Source organism: Vipera ursinii (assembly GCF_947247035.1).
Source record: "Vipera ursinii genome assembly, chromosome: 4".
Lineage (NCBI taxonomy): Eukaryota > Metazoa > Chordata > Lepidosauria > Squamata > Viperidae > Vipera > Vipera ursinii.
This window is the reverse complement of record NC_139514.1, coordinates 40154466-40161838: the sequence shown is the minus strand read 5'-3', so window position 1 is coordinate 40161838 and position 7373 is coordinate 40154466.

The following is a 7373-nucleotide window of genomic DNA, read 5'->3' as shown; positions in this document are numbered from 1 at the left end:
GAACTTCAGATTAGCTGGGCATCTTAGTGTCAAAGTTAGCAGAATATAAGGATGAGCCCTAAGACAGGCAGGAAGAAATGTAATTGTCTTCATTGCTGCCTCCATAAATTATCATCAAAACCCTGAAATTAAATAATATTCTTTAAAGAACCTCTTCTTTTTTTAAAAAAAAAAAAAAGAAGCAGTGAGGTAGAGTGGGGAAAAATTAAAAATTATTTTTATGTGCTGTAGCCCAGTCTGGACAGGGGCCTTGTTCAGTTTTCAGTAATGAAAAATGTACAGCACATTTTGCCTTGAGTGCATCTAATGTAATAAAATTTACCGCGATTGAATCAACTGATCTGTTCGACTTTACACAGACTTTGGTCACTTTGTTTATATCATCTCCAGCTGGGAGCAAGGAGCAGTCATTTACCATTAACAGAAAAATCTGATAAGGAATCTTTGCTGATTTTCCATTTGATGTAAACTAATTAGTTGCAATATCTGAAACAAATATTGTATTTCTCTAGGCTCTTAAGATGAATCTCAAAAGTCTATTGGTTAAATTAATTTAACAGGCTCCATTCTTACCCTTACTAAGGGGATAGAGATCCAAATAGTAATGAAACTCAACCCTCATAATACTATTATATATTTTTCAGGGATGTCTCTCCAGTATCTATGTGAATTTGCCATAAATAAATGGCCCCAGTGCTTTTTTTGTAAAAGAAAAAGGTGCCGGAACTCACACATGTCATACAACCTGCCTTGCCTACCCTACAAGGTTCCATCCAAAAAAGGTGCCGGAACTCCGTTCTGAGCGTTCTATGAGAAAAAAAGCCCTGAATGGTCCTATGTGATTCCTGAATCTGAATATGTTCTGTAGCTCTTGCATGGTAGTGCTTGCATAGCTCTCCCTCTGTTTTAAAATATAATGAATACAGTTAAATATATTTTAAAATACAAAGAGAGAGAGAGAGCACTAATTTATTTCACCACATAACAATGCTGTTCTATGCGGTCCTGTCAATGTTATCTGGGAGGAGTTTGATTCTGTGACCCCTGATGAAGTGGACAGGATTATGGGGAAGCTGAGTTCCACCACATGTTTATTGGATCCGTGCCCTTCTTGGCTGGTTTATGCAGCTAGGGAGAGGACACGAGGCTGGCTCCAGGCGGTTATATCTGCTTCTTTGAGCGAGGGTTATTTCCCCACCGTCTTGAAGGAGGCGGTGGTGAGACCTCTCCTCAAGAAGCCTGCCTTGGACCCAGCTGTATTGAACAACTTTCGTCCAGTCTCCAACCTTCGCTTTCTTGCGAAGGTTGTTGAGAGTGTGGTGGCGCATCAGCTCCCTCTGGTCCTGGATGAAGCGGATTATCTGGACCCTTACCAATCGGGTTTCAGGCCCGGGCACAGCACAGAGACGGCATTGGTCGCTCTGGTGAATGATCTCTGGAGGGCTCGGGATAGGGGATATTCCTCTGTCCTAGTCCTATTAGACCTCTCGGCGGCTTTCGATACCATCAACCATGGTATCCTGCTGCGGCGTCTCAGGGGATTGGGAGTGGGAGGCACGGTTTTTCAGTGGTTCTCCTCCTATCTCCTGGGACGCTCGCAGTCGGTGTTGGCAGGGGGGCAGAGGTCGACCCCTAGGACTCTCGCTTGTGGAGTTCCTCAGGGGTCGGTCCTCTCGCCTCTCCTGTTCAACATCTATATGAAACTGCTGGGTGAGATAATTCGTGGTTTTGGAGTTGGGTATCATCAATATGCTGATGATACGCAACTAACCCTAACCCTAACCCTAACCGGGATGGACCGGGATGCCCTGTGTACAGTCACCCATGCGCTCGTGACCTCTCGGATAGACTACTGCAATGCTCTCTACATGGGGCTGCCCTTGAGGACCACTCGGAGGCTTCAACTGGTGCAGAATGAGGCCACGCGAGTTGTGATGGGGGTTTCCCAATACTCCCTTGTAACACCTCTTCTCCGTGAGCTGCATTGGCTTCCAGTTGCCCTCCAGGTGAGATTCAAGGTGCTGGTGATGACCTATAAAGCCCTAAATGGCATGGGTCTGGATTACTTACGGGAGCACCTGCTGACAGCGTCAACTTTCTTTCGTCCTGTGCGCTCCCACAGAGAGGGCCTCCTCAGGGTGCCATCAGTCAGGGGCTGCCAGCTGGTGGCCCCCAGGAGGAGAGCATTCTCTGTGGGCTCTTTGGAATCAATTGCCTGTTGAGCTCCAGATGGCTCCCGACCTTCGCTCTTTCCGCCGTGATCTGAAGACCTGGTTGTTTGAACAGGCCGGCCTGGACTAAGGGTTTGGGTTTAGTTTTAACTATTTATTGTTAGGGCTAAATTAATTTAATTTTACTTTTAACTTTTGTATGTTGTATTTTATTGCCCTGTACACCGCCTTGAGTCCTTTGGGAGAAGGGCGGTATAGAAATTCAAATAATAATAATAATAATAATAATAATAATAATAATAATAATAATAATAATAAGATAATGACTGCCTTAGCTGGACTGCTAAATATCCAGCTAACCACTAAATAACAATATAGTTTTATACATTTCAGTGTCCCTCTGCTTCCATCTACTGGTCATCCAGATTTTTGAAGCCAGGATATGGCTTCTCAGAGCATGGTAAAACTGACAGCACAATAATTAAAACTGTAATCTTATCTGCATTTTTCTGGGGGACAAAAACAGCAGTAGGCTGCAAAGCCACATAGGAATCAGCAAAGGCAACCAAGTAGTGTGATTAACCTATATTCTAAATGTATTAGAACTTTTAACAGTAGAGGCACTTTAGTTATAGAATCAAACTTAGCTACAATCTAACCATAACTATTTCATAATTATCATCTTAGTAGGCAGAACTGCTTTATTGTTGCATATTTTCTTCTGGGATAGAAATAGGAAAAAGAAAAAGAAAAGGGGAATATATCTGAAGGAAATGGGATTTTTTTCTTTCACCTTTTTTTCTTGTAACCTTTGTTCTCTCTCAAAACATTGCAAAAATACTTATGAAATATTATCCAATTATATATAAAACAATTAAGATGTCAAAGAATCTGGTGTATAAATATACAAATCAATACATAACCTAATATGCAAAAAAATGCCTCGATATACAGACATTTTTTATAAGATCATGAAAATTATAAAATAAAATTAAGGAAAAAATAAAATTTCTCACAGATACTGGTTCAGATTAATCAAATTAAGTGACGCCTTCCAGATGTGAATACAATTATCAAGCAAGCACTATCAACTGCTGAGGTTTTTTTTCATTACCATAAAAAGGACCAGTTTAAAACAAAAAGACAGATTCTATTTCAGAAACAGACAAGTTAAAAAAAAACCCACAAAGACAAAAAAACTGCTAGAAAGCAAATGCTACATTCTGAAAAACTTCATTTTTCTATTACCACATAAACTCTAAAAGTCCTTATTTAATTTCACTGGTTCCAAAAATAGTTTGCCGTGTTAGTCCTTCAACATGAGAAATATCAAACTAGTTAATAATCAGTACATACTAATGTGTCTTTTTAAACTGCCATTATTTCAGCAAAAATAAAATGATCCAAAACACCACCATAAAATAGGGGTACTCAAACTTTGTGGTCGCAAGAGCCACTAACATTTCAAACAGGCTTGGCTATCCTCATCCTTGAATATCACACATTCAGAAAATGACTCTAAATTAATGCTGAATTGAATTAAGGTTACTTAATTTTATACAGTAAAATCTAAGATATAAACTCAGTGATTTCCTATTCTGCTTAGACATCTAGAAGAATTAGAACATGTGCTATCAGGGCACTAACAATGCATGTGTACTTCTTAAATTTGTATAAGTCAAAATGATTTTAAATGAGTTGTAGCATCATTATTGTCTAAACATTTAGGAAGAATGGTTTATATTAAAACTAAATAAATATTTTAATGCTTGGGTTTCGCTTATAAATACTACCTAACAAAAGTTAAAGCATTAAATCATTGAAGTGGTACAATTAACTCAAATAGCACAAGCAACCCTAAATTATAAATATGAGCAATATGAAAGCTTCGCTTAGCCAAAAATTTGAAGCAACCTGGGATGGGCTTTTTGTTTTAAGATAAGAAAATTCATGCCTTTTCACTAAGCACTACCAGGCTATCCTTTATCAGCAAGTGAAGCTATACTTTCCAGTAAGTGAAGCTAATATATCTTGGCTGATATTCTGGGTTAGCATATCTAACAAACAACAATAAATAAATTACAGATAATTTCTTGAGGGTTATTTGGAAAGCTGTTATCTCAGAGATTGAGCAGATAAATCCTACCACATAGTTTCAGTTTATAAACTTTAAGGATTAACTTCCTTTTGCAAGAACAAAGAATGCTCATTTCTAGTCTCACTGTTAGGTATAATTTCACATATTCATCCTGACATATTTAGTTTTGCTGATAGCAGAACTGTAATATTTGCATTAGAAATGAAACAGTAAATCAATAACCTTCTATTTTTAATTGTATAGAAATCACTTGTAATTGAGAGACCTCAGCAGAGATAAAAAAGAGTTTGTAAGATAGAAGCAATTTTAAAACCACATGACAAGTCATTGTGCATCTTTTATTCTTTCCTACCTTGAGTAGTGTGGTAAAATGAAAAAAGAGATGGGCAAACATGGAAAGGTTACAAATGGAGCATAACAAGATCTGCACTGTGATAAGCAATCAATGTATTGTTTATTTTGTAGGTTAATTTGTACAAAACAGAAACACATTGTGTATTATAGAGAATGGAAAGAGAAGAATGGAAAAGGTACCCAGTCACATTAAGGTCTTGTCCAGTCCAGCATCATTTTCCCACATTGGCCAACTAGATACTTCTAGGCTTGCAAACAAGATGTACAGTCCCTAGCCTTTGCTCACTGTTAGATCCTAGCAACTAATAATACATGGCCTTATTGTGTCTGAATTTCAAGATTCAGTCTTCATCAGTGTCAATTTTTCCTCTTTTTAGCTGCAGCACGGGGTCTCACTGAAGAACTCTAAATAGTTAATAAAATAACATATGTCAGTAAACTTAGAAGAATGATCTAGAACTTATTTAATTTATTTTATGTTTTTATATAGAAACTAATTATTCAGTTGACTCCATTCAGACATCCCAGTCATAACTAAGTCATTTTAAAATTAATGTGAATTAATAACCAACTGATTTAAATAGTGTTCCTCATCAAAAGCTTAAATTTAATCCTATGCCATCATAATTATATCATAATTTAATAAGAAGAAATAAGAATTTTGACTCATAGTGTGAAAACAGATGGTATGTTGCCATGGTTTTTTTTACACTACAGACCTCCAAAGCCAAAAAAGAGAACCTAACTGTGTTTCTCTATTAACAAAAAAACCCACATTACATTTAGAATCTAAATAAAGATCAGTTGTTTGAAATATAGAATGAATGGCAAGCTTACAGACTTAAAATTTTTCCCCTTAGAACTTTTTTTGAAATATATGTACAATGAGATTTTGATCTAGTAGCGCAAGTAACCATAACACTACAATATTGATGGCCCTTTTAGAACAACTAGAAGATTACTTGAATTCTCTTAAATGTTAATAAAACAGACAAAATTAGTTTATTCAGAGAAGAGAGTGCAATACATTTGAACAAGATTACTGCTGATTGGAAAGCAAAAAAACATGCCCCTTTCTATTTTCCAAATAAACACAAATTCTTGGAAACTAGATAGTGTTTCCTCAGTACTAAAATCCTTGGCTTTTTCCTTATTATACTCCCTAATCAGTTCTGCTAAAAACTAAAGGCTTGTTGCTTGGTTCAGTAAGAAACAGGGTTAGACTAGGATATCAGGAACGAGATTATTATACTGGTATGCTCAAAAATGGAAAGACTCAGCATTGCACACAATAGAGGAATGGTTCGTGAAGATGCTGGAATTTGCAGAGATCGCCAAACTGACTTCCTTGATTACAGAAAAGACAACATCTATGTTTATTGCTGACTGGAAACCCCTTATGGAATTTGCATGAAACAGGAAAAAAAAATAATCCTTTGATTTATGGTTTGGTGATTATAAAAAAGGTCACTTTTCTTTTTTGTAACCATGAAGTAAAAGGTAATTTTATACTTATATTTGCTGCAAAGAAAATCAGAAATTATTTCTTTTTATTTCTTTTATTTCTTTTTTCTGCATTTTTGTCTTTTTTTCTTTTTGCCTTCCTTTGTCCCTTTTCTCTACTTTATATTAATTCAGGTTAGTTTTTATCTTCTATTCAAAACCCAGGCAGAGATACAGACACAGACAGACATAGAGAAATGGCTTAAACTTATTCTTAGCCACATAAGGCAGCCCAGTGCAAGTTTCACTGTGGTCCATGTCACTGAGCTCTTTTTTACTCATTTTGTGAAATTTAATCTTAATAATAATATCATGAGGGTATAACTCAGTGGTGGGATTCAAATATGTCAACAATCAGTTCTTTGTGTCGATGCCGCTTCCAGAAGTCCATTCTGGGCCTGGGCAACAAAAAAGTAGCTACTGGTTCTGTTGAACTGATGAGAACTGGCTGAATCCCACTACTGGCATAACTGAAGGACTGACTATGCTCACTGTCTAAAATAAGAATTTTCCAACAATTTTTGAGATTAGGACTGCAATTAAATAAATCAGGATGGTGTTTTGAGGGAACTATTTGTGATCAGTCTATCAAAAAAAATAAATAGAAATGTCATGGCAAATGTCATGGCAAAGACATTCCTAGTATTTTTTTTTTTATTTTAATCCCATTTATATCCCGCCCTTCTCCGAAGACTCAGGGCGGCTTACAATCTAAGCACAAATCAAATGTGCTTAGCAATAGCCTTCATTCTATGTATATGCCTGCTTACAAAGCAGAAGTCTTCACCTGACATTTTGCATTTCTTCTCTGATATCTCAGACTAAAATAAGGAATTCTGCCAGGCACCAAAAGCAATCCTTGAACTGACAAAAAAGCAAGAAGGCAAATCTGACTGGTATTTTCAAGAAGTTAAGCATCAATGCTCCTGCCCAGATGTAACGGAATCGAGTCGCAATGCAGATTTATATTGGTTTGTACCAATTTAAGTTGGTAAGGGATTAAGAACTCTCTGTTAATAACAATGGAACAAAGTATTTGAAGGGAGAGCTGCCAATTATCTGAAAAAAAAACTGTGTAGTTTATTTGCACTCAAAGAAAGAAGGATATAGAAGACAGGAAAATGGTGACCTAACTTAACCTGGAAGTTGAATGCTGTATGTTAATCTAACCATGATGTGGTTAGCAATTCATCTAAAGACTCTTTTTCCCAGAGTTCTTTGTGGAGAGGTTATCCTATTAACCCTGT